Source organism: Dipodomys ordii, unplaced genomic scaffold, assembly GCF_000151885.1.
Source record: "Dipodomys ordii isolate 6190 unplaced genomic scaffold, Dord_2.0 Scaffold112, whole genome shotgun sequence".
Taxonomy (NCBI): Eukaryota; Metazoa; Chordata; class Mammalia; order Rodentia; family Heteromyidae; genus Dipodomys; species Dipodomys ordii.
In genome coordinates this window covers 3000218-3016960 of record NW_012267328.1, presented here as the reverse complement: position 1 = coordinate 3016960, position 16743 = coordinate 3000218, and positions in this window count along the sequence as shown.

Sequence of the window (16743 nt, the reverse complement as noted above, 5' to 3'; positions counted from 1 at the left end):
CAAAGAGTTCCTTGGCGTTCCCAGCCTTCTGTCTCCCAGAGCGCAACACAGGAAGAAAACAAGCAAAGGAACAAAACCTATGTTGAAAGTGAGGAGGAAGAACAGGCCATTTGGGTTTAAGTGCTCACACCTACACTGTGTCTTCCGAACGTCTCGGCTGTCTCTGTCCTAAGCTCACGGAAAGACCATTCAAAAACACAGATTAACCATAATTTGTGCTGTGTGCTTACCATTCAATGTGTCCTCTACCACATCTCCCTTCTGTGTCTAATCACACCCCCCCCAACTTTACTGTACCCCCAGGAGTACAATAAAACCCAAGACAGCACATTTCCCTTAGGATGTTTTTATATTAGAAACCACCATGCGCAACTCTTGGTTTCTTCTGGTGTTTTAAAAAACAGACAGGAGGCTCTATGATCTCCAGCTCCTTCTCGCTGGGGAAAACTGAGTTCTGGCGTTGCTCGGGAAGCGAGTTCAAGGGTGGACAGCCTATCCCAGAATGCATCTGTTGAGGTTTAGCCTCCTGCCCAGAGACTGGTGATGGATAATCATCTTTAGAACCTCAGCTGTTCATTCTGGGATGCAATGGACCATCAATGGCCCTTATAACGAATATTAATTACAACAAACCTGCCCATGGAATGAAACTCAACCTTCCAGCGGGGAGAGGGCGGGCAAGGTGGGGGAGGTGAGCGGGAATCAAGATGCGCAGCAGCCCGCGGCTCCGGCGAGAGCAGATGGTGCCCGCAGGCCGCCTGCTTCTGACCACTCCATAATAAAGATAAAAGTCGCGTGTCCCCTCGCGCAGCTACCTCGGGCCACCTGCCAGTGTTCTGACGCTGGTTCTCAACCACCTTGCTCTAGGTGAGATTTACTTATCTTCCTCTCCCCATTTATCTAAATGATTTCCCATTTCTAATCATAAATCTAGCCGAAGAAGAGAGAGGGGGGGGAAAAAAAGAAGTGAAGATTTAAGAAATGCTAGCTGCCCCTGTGATCGGTGTTTTCAAGAAATACCCCCAACGTAGCCATTCGAAGGCTGGGAGAAAGCCTCCTTCTGGACAGTTCCATTGTTTGCTGATTATGTCCCAAGGGCCAAGGATTGCTTTTGCACAGGGAGCGTGGGTTGCAATGCGGCTCGTGCAAACCAGACCTGCAAACCGGGCCGATGGCTGCACAGCCTAGACTTAGGTGTCTGAGGAAGACCTTCACGGGAGGGGTGGCACGGAACCCCACGGATGCCCAGTTTGCCTCTGTCTTCCACTGCGTCACCCTTCACGGTAGAGAGATGTGGCAAAGCCATGTTCCTTTTCTCCCCAGAGCAACACTTACTCCCTGGCCAACCATTGCTTCCGATCTTCCCTAGCCCTCCTTTTTGTTATGATGATGATTGCTGTTTTGGATAGGGCCAGAGTTGGAACTATGAACCCCAGCATGCCTGGTCAGGGGGCACAAGCACTTGCCCAGAATAGTAAGATTGACATGGGGTCTCAACTGGACATTGTTCTCTTCCTCTCCCCTCTTGGACCTCTGTAAGTCCTGGTCCTACTGCTGAGGTGACTGGGATCGGCCCCAGGGGTGGGGGGAGGAGGGCTATTCTTGCCTCTCTGTGGACTGCCATGATCTCCCACCAACAGGAGAGGTGCTGGGTTAATCCTTGATGATCCTATGGGCAGGGGGTACTCTGACTCCAGAGAAACTTCTCTCCACCCCCTGTTCTTCTCTGCATTACTCAGTAGGAGCAACCTCCACTTTTCCTTCTTTTTGTTTTGTCGGTCATGGGGCCTGATCTCAGGGCCTGGGCGCTGTCCCTCAGCTCTTCAGCTCATGACTAGCGCTCTACCATTTGAGCCACAGCACCACTTCCAGCTTTTCCTGCTTATATGGTGCTGAGGAATCGAACCTAGGACCTCATGTATGCGAGGCAAGTGCTCTACCACTGAGCCACCTTCCCAGCCCTTCCACTCTTCCTTCTAATAATGACCATCAAGAGTAGGCAGGCTAAGGAGGCCAGGACTGCAACTCCAGGGGGTTCACACAGGAGGAGGATTCCTGGCTGTTCACCACATGTCCGGAGCAGCTCTCAGACATAATCAGGAGAGAATCTGTTTCTTTTTGTGGGAGATTGACTCCAGGGCCTTCCATATGCAAAGCAAGTGCTCTACTGATGAGCTATGACACCCTAACCTCTTCCCCTTACCCTTCCACCTACACCTTTTATTTTCCTTCACTTTTAATTGAGACGAGAGTGGTATGAAGTCGTCTAGACTGGCAACTTGAGCTCCCTCGACTTGATCTTCTAAGTGGTTTGGGATGATAGGTATACACAGCAGTGATCGACCGAATCTTAATTTCATTGGTTCAAAATCTTCAATACAGCATCAGATCGGAGGATATGATTTATTTTTTCCCATTGGGTTCCCACTTTTTCCTTCTGTAATTTGCTGACTGGCCCCTGACTGGACCCAGTGCTGCTCTCTAGGCTCCAGTTCTACCCTTTATCCTTTGTAAGATTTTAATGCTGCTCCTAATTTTGCAGGCTTTGGGTTATGACATAAACAGCCCCCCCTTCTTTGTGACACACTTTAACGTCTACTTGTGTTTGTAACACTATGTATAATATAAAGTTGATTTGTTTTCCTTTTTGGACTAAAAGCAAAAATGGAAATGAGCAGTGACACTCTTCATTTACAACAGCAGCTATCTTACATAATGCCTGATCGGTGCTCGTGTACTGACAGATAAAGCTAAAAACTATGCTGACTGGTATTTGCCTCTCTTTTTTTTTTTGGCCACCACTGCTGCTGCTTCTCTGTTTATTTGTGGACTTGAGGCGTCATTTCTTCTCCTTTGCAATGAATGTCATGTTCATTGAAGTCATCAACTGACATTTGAAATCCAGTTCATCACCGGGATTGATTCCTTGATGCTTTCTCTTGTGGGCCCGTGGGGCCCACGGTGTTGCTTTAGTTCTGGAAGGGAAGTAAATAATAAATCCTGTCCTCACACAGAGAACAAGGTGTTGCCCAGCTTTGCCCAGGGCCCAGAGTGCTGAGTATTCGGTATTCTAATCCTCTCCGTGTCAGGATGTGGTCAGGGCGTGTTCGACCAGCTTTCCACCCTGATCAAAATCTGCACACAAATGCCAGGTCTCCCTGGGACAAGCTAGTCAGTGCCCTCGTGTCCTTTTGGGCTTCCTGCCAGCGTGGGGGCTTTGCTGACTCTGCAGAGGCTTCTCGAAGGCTGGTGGAGCTGCCAGGTACAATACGCTTGCATTCTCCACATGCATTTTCAAACTGCTTAGCATCCAGTCTGGGGTGTCTGCGTGTTTCCCTCGGCTTCTCCCGTTCCTTTCCAGAAACTGAGCAGCACATGTATCAAAGGTGTTAGAGGGATGGTCTACTTGCTGTTACAAAGTCCCTGGAGGGCCACTCCCCTGCCCTCCCACCCCCCGTCCAGGCCCAGGGCCCGAATCTACCTCGCAGGCTTGCAGGTGCTGGCTGGCTGCAGGTTTCCCAGGTACATGCGCCCAGCATTCGTCTTTAACTTGGAAAAAAACAACATAAAAATAAATGAAAATAAAAATCCCCAACTCTCTTGTTCTTCTCGCGGCTGGTTGCTGTTGTTTTCCTTTTTTTTTTTATTCTTCCGGCAGCTATCAAAACCCTAAATTACAACTTCAGTTTTATGACACCACGAACGGATTGCTGTAAAACGCGATTGTTGTACCGGTTTTTATCCTTTTACAATGAGAAGGGGGAAAAAATGTGTGTACTGACCTTCAATAAACATTTAGAAGATGATATTGAAGGCTCTTCAGATCTGGTTAAAAAAAAAATCTGTCAGGGGGAAAAAAAAGAGTATTGCTGAGTTTACAACCTACAGAAGGGCCTAATATGACTGGCCTGCTCTGGGTTCTTCACGTACAAATCTGAGGGAATATTTCCTGCCCAGAGGAACACACCTCTGCTGGTGGAAGGGAGCACGTGATGATTTCGAACTTATCGTGCATAGATAGATGAAAAACATAAAATAAGCAATATTGTCATTTCTTTAGGATTCAGGAAATATATATTTATCTATTATAAATAAATATAGATTATTAATATTTTATATTAACATATTGATGTGCCACCAATATATTAATTTCCATTAGATTCCTGCTTTCTCATTCTGTAATTTACCGACTGGCCCCTGACCCAACAGAGTCATTAATATATTGATATAACATCAACATATTAATATAAATTATGTTATAAATAAATACATATTATTTATAATATGTAAACCTATATACATAAAACCCTGTTAGTCTGTCTATCTATCTATGTACCTATCTGTCTATCTATCTATCTATAGTCCTAATGCACTACTCATGAAGAAAACTAAAAGAATTACTCTTTCAAAACAATATTCTAACATTTGCTTTCAAGAAAAGAAGATACTGTTGACTTTGGACAAACCTAGGTGTGCCTTAAAAACTAGAGCTTAATGAGCAGTACCATTCAAAATATAGCACCTGGAAGAATGTTCTAGAATGCCAAGAAGGGAAATTTTTCTCTAGGTGTAGAGATATCATTACCAAAGTGTCAGTTAAATACTCTTGTGGGTTTTTTCTTTCTAAATTATATTGAAAACATAATTTCTATTGTCACACTGTAGTAAAAATGATCTATATTCTAGAATGGGCATAATTAATTTCCTCTCCCGTTTGACAACGCTGCCAGAGTTTGGGTGATTACAGGTGTTCCCTCTCTGGTCATTTGAACGATCATGCTGACTTCTGAAAATCTGCTTGTTTGGGCAGCCTATAAACCTAATTTGCACAATTACCGTTACAGCTCGAGGAAGGATTACATAAAGATATTTTCTCTTTCCTTTATGACTGCTCACTTTGTGAAAATGACTGCTGAAAAATCAGGGAAAAAAAGTGATTATAATTGCATATTTCTGAAAACTTTATGTGATTGGGAGATGGTTTAGTTTACCCAGAGGTGGGTTTTTGTTTTGTGTTTTTGCCTTTTTAATACAGCTTTGTTACATTTAATGTGAGTCAGCCCATGCTTTTCTGCTGACTGGGTGGTGTCTTCGCTCCTGGGTGGAGCATGTTACACGATTTAGAGTTTTAAGAGATGGAGATTCGAAGGGAGGGGAGGGGGGGGCTCATCGCTTGCCCTGCCGACTTTCCCAAATCCAGCACCATGTTGCCTCCCTTGGACTTTCCATTTCCCTTCTGTGGATCTGCATCCTGGAAAGTCCACAAGGTTTTCATTCCCTCTCCAGCCCATGGAGAACAGAGGGAGGAGCGAACACGGAGGAAAATGGCAGACAGGGTAGAAGAGAGCTCAGCATAGAAGAGGGAGAGACGTTCCCTCGCAAGTCCTTCATTTGTCTGAAAACCTATTTGATATGTAGAAACATTAATACATCTGTTGTCTTCCAATACGTGTTCTCTCCACGTCAAGGAAACTTCGTGAACTCCTTTCAAGTCAGGTGCAACTGGCTTTGTAGACTGATGCGGTTGGGTTTTGTGTGTGCCTTCTTACACCCTGTCCATGTTTACTAGACAGTGAGTGTATGAGAATCTCAGGAAGACCTTTTCCCCAATGAATAAAATGGGAGGGTGCGTGAAAATACGGAACATGTTGAAGGAATGAGCTGGAAGCCTATGCCAGTTTGGTAGGGGGCAGACCAGAGAGCTGAAGACAATCGCATTGTGTCTCATAGGCTTTCTTTCTCTTTGATCCACAAGTTCTCAGGTATTTCCAGGTGTTTGCACTTGGATGGAAAATTTCTCTCCAAGTGCTGACGTGCAGACATTAAAAGTATTATCAGTGAGGGCTATTTTTCATTGTTTTTGGTCGCTGTTAGATAATACACAAGCCTACAGCAGAAATTCATTTGAAAAGAACAGCTTCCTTCCTCAGGGAGCTGTTATTTCAATAAAAAAAATAAAACACAAAACAATGGAATCAGTTAGCATAGGTAATAAAATAATTATAGTAATTTATTTTGGCTATTAAATGTTGTATCCCTTTAGCTAATCATCCACTTCAAGCTATTATTCAAAGTGTGCTGCTCTTTTTGCCTTTAAGTTAAACATCATGAATTTCTATGCCCTGATAAATCCAAATCTAATAAATTCCTGATGTTTCCTTGTGCTCCAACTACTGACAGACAACTCTCTCTGTCTTGTTAATTCAATGTTACCCAACACCAGTAAAAGATGTTCCCCCCCCCACACACACCAAACAATATAAAAGCAGAGAATTAGTTGTCCCCTAATTTGGTGCCACATTACAAGGAAATCTAGCCTTCATGACTCTATGACTCTGGGGTGCCCTATGTTTATCAACAAAGGCAGCATTTGAGAAGATTTTAATCTTCTTTCCAAAACAACTCCAAGCATCTCTTGTCCACATGTGGCCTGCGAAAGGTCCTCTCTGTTTCTCCATTAGCAAGTCCGGTTCCTAATTATTTCCAGTTCTATTCATTTTCAGGTCCGTTGTTGTCTTGGTAAGGTCTAAGTCAGGCCTATCAACTCAACGGAAAACCACAGAGCCTTCTGCCCTGTTCTTTTGGTGTGTTTAGTGAATTGTTCGGAATGAAATCAGACTGGCCACCTTCACTCTCTCATACCCCTCACACATTCGAGTGCAGATCATTAAACCAAAGAAGCAACAGAAATGACTTCCAACACTTCCTGTGGCGATGGTACATTTGGAGACCAAGACTGGACACATCTTGGTGCTTCTGTCATTGAATCTGAAAGGGAGTCTTCCTTTTTTTTTTAACCTTTTCCATTCCTCTCACTTGCCTGAACTCAACAAATAAATTGATACAAATTAGAATTGCATATTGTTTGGCAGGGGGCGGGCAAAACTTTGTTAGCGGGAAAGATGTAAAATTAATAATTTCCGAGATGGAAATATGATGCCTTGGGAAATTCATTTGTGACTCATCTTTGCATTTTAAACGTTGGTTTGCTTGAGGATAAATTTCAGACCACTAACTAGTGTTTGAAATTCTAATGGCATTTGGGGACCTAAATCAGACATTTCAAGAAATTTGTTTCTAAATTGATAGTTTTAAATTTATACTCAATTTATATTAAAAAAAAGTCTAATGAAATAGATTGGAAAATCTCCCTGTTAGAAAATGAGGGTCTCTAGTTGAAATTGAATATTGGTGTTGACTCCTGTCAAACCAATACTATTGAGTTGTCTATAGGTAAGAGGAAGAGAATTTATTTATGTAAGAGTAGAAAAGGTAAGAGCAATAGAATTATCAGAAGGTAGGATTTTTTTTTAACAATTTTGGCCCATGAGCCTGAACTAAGTGGGCTTTTCAGTCGACATAGTCCCAACAAATGTTCACCGAAATGGACTGATTCCAGTTTGTCAGTTGCGTTATTGACGGAGGACATTAGAATACATTGTACTTGGGACTGTCTGTCGTTCCTTATAGCAGAAGGGACATGTCCTTTGGGTTTTAGAAAACCATACAAGGTCAGACAGAGTACAGTGAGAGGTCCTGCCTCCTTCTGAAGTCTGCCACTGCCTCTCAGGAGTATCAGTTCATTTGGATGGAAATCAGAACTTGTCCAACATTACTGAATGTCTCCAGATAGCCTCTTAAAAGTTATACTCATTATACTTAAGCTTAATCAAATTCTTTCTCAGAAATAGATAGTCTTCATACAGTAGCCGGAGCTCCTTTTGTCGAACGGTAGTTGATGTGGAGCATGATGTGTCTAGGTTATGCCGGTGCAAATAAAGCAACTAAACATGTTCATCAAAGGTTGTTGATAGGGGCTGGGAAGGTGGCTGAGTGGTAGAGTGCTCGCCTTGCATGCATGAGGCCCTGAGTTGGATTCCTCAGGACCACATAAGCAGAAAAAGCCAGAAGTGGCGCTGTGGCTCAAGTGGTAGAGTGCTAGCCTTGAGCTGAAGAGCTGAGGGACAGTTCAGGCTCCATGACCTACAAAGGCTGTTGACAGGAGGGTGGGGGAGGAGGGGAAGACAGAAGTCATCATGCTGGCTATGTTGGAACAATGGGTCCACGAAAGGGCTTGGAGTCTTCCTACCTGCACCTGCCCATTACACATCAAAACCATAGCACTAGGTTTGACCACCGGAAGAGTGATAATTTTCTCTATGTCTTAATATTTTCATACCCTTTTTCTCTTAAAAATTACATATGTGTATATATATATGTATGTACACATGTATATATGTATATATAGAGAGAGATATAGATAGATAGAGATAGAGAGAGAGAAAGAGAAAGAGATTATCTATCCTTTGTTTTATTCTCTCAAGTCCCTTACCCTTTTCTGGGCTGTTTTGGTAATAGCTCTTAACCATACCAGAAAATATTATAGTGTAGAGAAAATGGTGTTTATAAATGGTTCTTCCTAGACCATGGATCTCTACTACTAGGAAAAACTCTTTCTTTCTTTCTTTCTTTCTTTCTTTCTCAAGTTTTATTGGGAGAACACATTTAAATTAGTTTCTTTTGTTTAACAAGTTATGTGGTGAAAAGCTGGGAAGTGATTTCACATAAGAAGAACAAATTGTATTGTGAGGAATTTAAGTAGTATAAAGCATACCAAGAGCTTTGCATGTAAATTGACTTTATAAAGCAGATACCATAAGCTACTAATAGAACATCGTAATACCTATGGATAAATTCCAGTCAACAAAAAAATATGAGCTCTTTGAAGATAGGGCCAAATCTGTTCTCTTAGAAGTAATAGAAATTTTCTTCCAGGGATGGACTTAACACAGAAAATAACCTTTTCATGAGACAATTATGTGTTTCAGTTCACAGACTAGTCAGCATATGTATTCGCTCCATTTTTTAGATGTCGGTGACCTCATTTCATAAAATTGAAGCCACAGTGAAGTTTTAAACATCCAGAGAAAATTGATGGATGCGATATTAAAGAGATTACATACCCACTGAACGTATTTTTATTCTGTTTAAAAGGAAAAAAAAATCTCTCAAAGCCTCACCTAGACATTAAGAAAAAAAACCACATTCAAACTGGAGATAATTACTTATGTTCTTGGGAGTTTTAGTAAAGTTATTTTGTACCTTTGTGGAAGCTCTAATCCACAAGGTACAAATACCCTAGAAGTAAGAAATGTAAAATCATGCTAATCCATTGAACAAGGAAGAGAGGGAGAGAGAGAGAGAGAGAGAGTGGAAAAAAAATGTAAAAGTATTACTTAAATTGAGCTCTAATGCTATCACCATCAATAGAAACAAATTTGTAGTGACAGTTCACCTTTAGTGACATGAATTAAGGAGAAAATGGTAGGTAATTAATATGTGATGACACTGCAATTCCTGATTAGCTTATTCAAATTATTAGGAAGTTCCTAGTTAGACTTACAAGAGAATCCAGTAGATTTTTGCCACGTTTGCATACAAATACATCTGTATAGAACCACTGAACTCACCTCTTCAGGGTACTTGTGAACAGACTAGATGAAGATTCTTTCGTTCATCTCCCCCAGGAAGCTGTTCAATCTTCACTGACAACAGAGAGAAGAAAGGAAACAGAAACGAGTTTTAGGTACAGCTCTCTGTCCTGCGTCCTGTATTCCATAACCAGGCCCACGTACCGTTCTTTTTCGTGGGTGTTTTTGGATAGCATTTCACGTGTAACCCAAGCTTGAATGCCAGCCATGTGCTATGTAGGAAACTTAGAAGACAAGATCGGGGGATGGCTTGCTTGAGCCTTTGTCCCTGGCTTCAGCCTGGTCTCACTCTGTAAACGTCTTCTTTTACTTCCTCTGTCTCCTCTTTCTACTCCTTTTGGTGGAACTGGGCTTTGAACTCATGGCTTAGGACTGCTGAGAAAGCAGTACGCTACCCTTCAAGCCATCTGCTTACAAACCCCCTTCTGCAACCTAACAGAAGAGAGCCCTGCAGTGGGTTAATATAGTCAACAGTCAGGATTTGGTTCCTCTTGCGTGTTAATTATGTCCGGGCAGCATGGAACCCTCAGGAAGAGAAAAGTGAAACCACAAAGAAGCATTTCTGGGGAGGGTACAGTAAACCCCAGATCTCCCGGGGAGAAAGAACCCCCAGAGTCTTGGAAGAATGGGAGTCTTAGGGGAGCCAAAGGAATGGTAAAAAACGTGACCATCCCCACCGGTCACAGTCTCCAGGAAATTTCAGATGGTTCTGGCTCATTTTAACACGTGCCTCTGTTAGAAATTTTGAGCTACAGGAAGACGAGAGTGAAAATAAATGAATAAATGAAACCCAGGGTTCTGTTTCGTTTTGTTGCTTTTGTTTGGCTTTAGTTCCAGGGTTTTCATTGTTGTTGTTCTTGTTGGTTTTAATGGGGTTTTGATTCTTCTTTTTTTAAATGTTTTTATTGTCAGGGTAATGTACAGAGGGCTTACAGTTAGATAAAAGGAAGGTGGTAATTACAATTCTTCTCTAACTTGTTACACCTCTCCTCATTTTTCTCCTTCTTCCCCCGCCCCCAAGTGGTACAGATCATTTCCAACATGTTGTCTTGTGAGTATCGCCGTTGCAAATTATTGCAAATAAGGGAGACCATGGGACCTATGTTTCTTTGGGTCTGGCTTACTTTACTTAATATTTTTTTTTCCAAGTCTTTCCATTTCCTAACAAATGGGGCAGTGTCATTCATTCCGATGGAAGCATAGAATTCCATTGTACACACACACACACACACACACAAACACACACATTTTCTTGATCCATTCATCTACTGAGGGGCATCTGGGTTGGTTCCATATCTTAGCTATGGTGAATAATGCTGTGATAAACGTAGTTGTGTCGGTAGCTTTAGTGTGGCCTTGTTTGCATTCTTTTGGGTAAATGCCCAGAGGGTTTTGTTTTTTTTTGTTTTTGGTCCTATAGTTGATTGACCAAGATTTAGAAGTGGAAAACACCCACCAGGGTGCTGAGCCATGCAGGAAGTATGTTGAATTTGATGACTCTGGAAACCCAGGTTTAGTGCCATTTCCTCTTTCCCCACTCACTCAGAACCCGGATAGCCAAGGGGCTCTGCTGTGCTCAGCTCTGGGTCCTGCGCTTGCTCTCTGGTGGGGCTGTCTGGGCTGTGACCTCTCCACACCTGCAGAGACTCTGGGACACATTTTCCCCTTACCATATCCTCCTCTCGAAAAGGGGGAAACGGATGTCAGGCAGCACCAACAACGAGCAGATAAACAGGAAAGAAAATAGAAACAAGAACACTTGTCTACCCAGGAGGAGCAGCAAAAATAAGCTTTCCACATTTCCACGATTATTGATTGAGTGCCTCCCGCTCCACTCACATTAAAACAAGCTTTGCTTTTCACACAGCTGCCTGTCAGTGCGGGACACATTAATGGTCATTTTGCATTAAGGCTGACTATCTGGGTCTGTGTTTGCACTGTTATTTGCCTCTCATTGAAGATATTTCTTTCCTCATTTGAAATTTTTTTATAAAAGAGAGGTTTTCATTTTCAGAGGGTTGTAAATTGCACAAGCCAAGGCTGCATTTATTTCAGCCAAGACTTCCACATATTTTTTTTTTTTTTTGAAAAATGACCCATGCAAAGTGCCTGGTGTATTCATGCACAGTAACATGGCCGAAAGCTGATGCCCAGTGTTTTCTGGTCTTGGTCCCATTTCTTGGTTACTTTTTTTTTTTTTTGGTTGGTTGTGGGGCTTGAACTCTGGGCCTGGGTGCTGTCCCTCAGCTCTTCAGCTCAAAGCAAGCGCTCTACCACTTGAGCCACAGTGCCATTTCCGGTTTTCTAGTGGTTTATTGGAGATGAATCTCACCAGTTTTCCTGCCTGGGCTGGCTTTGAACCATGATCCTCATATCTCAGTCTTCTGAGTAGCTAGGATTATAGGCATGACCCACCGGTACCCAGCGGTCCCATTTCTGTATTTGCAATAAATAAAGGGACATGTTGGTGGCACTGTTTTTTTTAAATTAATCAGGAAAAGGGAAATTATTGGAAGATCCAGGAAGACATTGTGTAACCACTGAAGACCGGCTGAACCCCTGGTTCTGTTGCTGTTGTTGTTATTTATTGTTATTATTTGTTTCTTGATGATCAGCCTTCTTTCAAAGGGCACAGATCTCATCTAGCTCATCCCCCTATACGCTCCTTGTCTAATAGGTTCCTGGTACCCGGTACACACGCCAGGAATGCCCACAATTCACACTGTGTGCGTCGGCCGCCAGCAGGGAAGGAAGTCCAGGGCATCATTTGTCTGCCACTTCCAGGTGCTGGCTTCCTTCCTCTCCCTCTGTGGTGTCCTCCTTGGATCTACGTTACCACGCAGGGCTCGAGTTCCTCTCCACTGTAGCATTTAAGTCGACATGAGTGAGTGTGTATTCCCCACAGAACGGAAGAGCAGGAAGGTTGCTTATGGCGCACTGTGGATTTAAGAGAACTGGAGGGAAATTATATGCAAGAGGAGAGCTGTGATTACCTGTCCCCGGAGTCAAGGGCCTTCTGTGGAAGGGCTCTCCCTTTGTCACACTATTCGAGAGGACCTGATACCCATAGAAATTGAGTCAAATACACCGTGCCAAGAGCTCCTTTTATTTTCAAGGAGGTAGTCTCATTCGTGTTCCTTACGGAAATAGGGGTCCACCTCAGAAGGATTATTTAGACCACACATACCCATGGTCAACTGCCTGCGGCCTTGCTCATGCCAGACATTGTCTAAGAGTTTGTGTTCAGGCTCTCCTTGCTTCTCCAATCATCTCTTCCTCCAAGAACAATCTCCTTTACGACAACCTTCTTCTGGTCCACACCCCGGATGTCAGCTTGACCCGGATGTCAGCTCGACTCAGCAATCCAGAGAGATGTTGCACGTAGAGTCGGCCTCCAGATTAGGAACTCCACCAAAATCAGTCGACTCAGTAGAGTGTAGTTTTTCTGTCCATCACAGGGAGGAGAGCTGGGGGTGTCTGCAAACCTGTCTGGCTCTATCTCTAATCATGTTACTTAGGGGGTGGAGGCTTAATATGTGTTCTCTGAGCTCTACCACATACAGTGTAGTGGATGTTCCCAACAAAATTCTCCCTTCCCCTTCTCAGGCCTTGTGGATTAAAGAAGATAGTGTTTCTGCCTAACTTAACACAAAAACATTAGCATCACCAACCAAAGCTATTAGACTTTGTGATAATAACATTTTATACTGATATCATAACTTAATACCATCTGTGGAATAGCTTTTTTATTAAGAGACCAGGAGAAGGATTAGAAGAAGCAGAAGGAAACGAATCTGTAATGGTCAAATTGTATACACTGAAGGAAGTATCTATTGGTTTGCTCAACTTTGCTTACTTACCTTAGCAGCTTCATAGGCTACAATGGGACAGAATTAAAGATTCATATGCTGTTGAGTGTGAAGGAGACATTTCTCCAACCCAACACAATTACTAGGTCTCCTTGGAGCAGATTGGAAGAAACAACCTTGTAAGTCTCAAATTCCAGAGGTAATGATTTTTCCCCCTCCTTCTTGGCAGATCTTCTTTGTGCACTTCCCCTATGAATACACCGAAGTCATTAATCATACTTTTATTTAAAAGGCATCATTCTATGTCTGCTTTAACTATCTCAAGGGCTCAATTTTATGTACCTGTAAGCATAACCTGTCTCCTGGAGAGTCCCGATTCTGGGAACGGTTTTCTGTGGTTGCTCTATTCACTGATGACTCTGAACTTGTGAGGTGTACTCTTCTTCAGAGCAGTAATTATTCTGAGGAGATAGTCCTTTGTTTAGAACTTAATGATATGTCCTAGGAGCAATATCATAGGAGATAACCATTGAAGGGATCAGGCCTATCTGCATACTTTCTGGTAAGCTGAATGCTGTAAATCAAAGTGAAACGTCCGAATGACAGATCTGACAGCAGGAAAATGATATAACAGGTCAGGGAAAAAGACAAAAAGGCAGATAAACCAAGCATTTAAGAGAGACAAAGGATGAAACTCTGTTCAAGTGCGGAGAATCTAAAAGAAAGATATAAAAATGGAAAAATGTAATCGGACTGAACAAGCTCTCATTCAAATCGCTGGTGCCTATTGGTAAACAGCTTTTGTTTGTTAGTTTGTTTGCTGGTACTGGGGCTTGAACTAAGGGCTTTGTACTTTAGCTTGTTTTTTTTTTTTTTTTGCTTATAGCTAGCGCTCTACCATTTGAGCCATGCTTTCCATTTTTGCTGGTTAATTGGACCTAAGAGTCTCCCAGCTTTTCTAGGTTGGCTTCAAAGCTTAATCCTTAGCTCTCAGCCTCCTGAGTAGTTATGGTAATAGCAAGTTACCTGCGGCCAATTAGTAATGAACCTTTAAGAAAGGTGCAGGGGGAAGTTTCTTGAGGCCCTTTTCCTCCACGATTTTACTTGTGCTTATTCAGTGAATTTAACCAAATGAGGATGCTTTGGAGTTATTGATCGGTGCAAATGTGACTTAATAGCACAATCATTACTTTTTTAATCTTAGAACTGCCAGCCCCTACTGTTTTCAACTGAAGTTCAACTTGTTCGATCACTGGCTTGCCAGTACTGATTGTGCTTCAACTTTGTGACACACATCTCGTTTGGAAAGTTTTTTTTTCTTCCGCAATAGATTTTAGGTGTTTTTTTTTTGTTTTGTTTTTTAAGGTTCTCATCTCCAGAACTTCGTCCCCTCAGATTTCGCGGCTTCTCTTGGAGGAGGACTTGCCCTTGAAATTGTCCTGTCAGAACTTGATCACTTAGAAAAATGTGGCCTCCTTGATTTCTGAATAAAATATAATTTGGGTCATTATCCCCATGCTTTAGGCCCATTCAAAGGAGCCACCCTTCCAGCGTCTGGGCCCGGGTCTCCGTCTACCCCACACTTCTTTACTGGAAATGAGCAGAAAAGGTCAAATGGGGGTTATATGTCAAAAGGCTGTAATTAAGATTTAGAAAGATTAATACCGATGGTATTTAATGAAATTGGCTTTTAGAGGAATGCTCATCTATTACTTTGATATTTAACTTTTTCCCCTTATTAAAATGTTATTGCCAATTGGAAACATCCAATCAGTGAGAGAAATATGGGTTTATGGAACGATTAAGGAAAGAGTTCTTCTCTGATAACCAATCAAATGATTTTTGCCATACTACATAAATTGCCTCCATTTTCCACTTCAGATGGAAGTTTGTTTTTATTCCTACCCCCCCCCCATTTCAGGAAGAAACAAGCTGATGATTCGGATACAGCCTTTTTTTATTAAAAAAAAAATTAGCACTCTCAGAGGTTTATAGCAATTTCCAAGACACAGAGGAAAAATCTATCCGCGTTTTAGACAGGGGTAAATTTTGCCTCTGAAGGGAATACCACGGTTAAATCCAGCATATCGCATTGAAAAACGCCCTCTCTAGTCTAAAAGGGAGTCTTGATGGCTTTTGGTGTTTTGAAGAAGGAGCTGTTTCAGAATTGTAAGGAAATTTCCATTTCAAAAATAGCTACTGAAGGATCACAATGACTGCTTTGCATATATTTTTTGGTCACAAAAACATACCATTGTTATTTCTCACTGTGGCTATGCAAATGAGGTGTTGATAGGATTAAGTTCTGTCATCTTCAGAGACAGTCTTAGGCTCACTATTCAAGTTCCCTCTGCCTCCCACTACTGCCTTTACATTTAATTAAAACCTATTTGCTTCGGGTTGCAGTGTAGCTCCTGCAGAAGCATCTTCCGCTCCCAGTAAAAAAAAACACTTTCCCTGATGCCTTACATTTAAAGCAAAAAGGACAATTGGATAATTTCTCATCATAGGTTCATTGTAACTCATAGGCTTTCTCCTTACAGCACACGAAGACCTACATGTGTTTATGGATGTCTAAAAAATATGCATTTGGGGCCGATCAAAGAGTCTGAGTTTGTTAAAACGAGGATGGTTGGTGGGAAATAGAAACAGAGACAGTATAGGAACTGTGAAATGGCTTTTCACACACATACACACACACACACTCACGCACACGTACAAATAATGTTCAGATGTTAAAAGTGCCATATACTAATTTCTATTCCTGTAAATTGGCACATATATTCATAATAAAAGATCGACCCTCTAGCATTAAAATACTGAATCAGTTGTTTTTATGGCTAGTTAAGAAAGCCAATTTTTATGTGACCAGGATAAGAGAAACTTATGGCAAAACAAGTATATGACCTATGTCCTTCTGATGATATTATCCTATTTTGCCTACATGAGTCTTTGAATATGTACATGTGTGTTGCTATAAACCTATAACAACAAATCTATTTCATGCCAGGCATAATTTTATCTGTTTTTAACTGTCACATAGACATCCCTGTCCTTAAATTTGTTTTCCTTAAATTAACTTAATAGAAAAGTTATCATTACTTATTTCCTCAAAATCAAATGCTTCATGAAGAGGTGCTGTCAGGAAATCATTGACTCTGAAGTTTCTCTGTTCTCTGCAAATTGTTTGATGCATTTGTTCTCTCCATGGTCCTTCTTACAGCTCTGGAAATTATTTTTAAAATTAGACTGTCTATTCTTACGATTTAAATGTTAAACTATCTGTATGTAACTGGGAGTATGGGCAGTGGACATAGATATTCCCTTGCAAAGAATGAAAGGGAAGGCTGGGAAGGTGGCTCAGTGGTAGAGTGCTTGCCTTGCATGCATGAGGCCCTGGGTTCGATTCCTCAGCACCACATAAGCAAAAAAGAAAAAAGCCA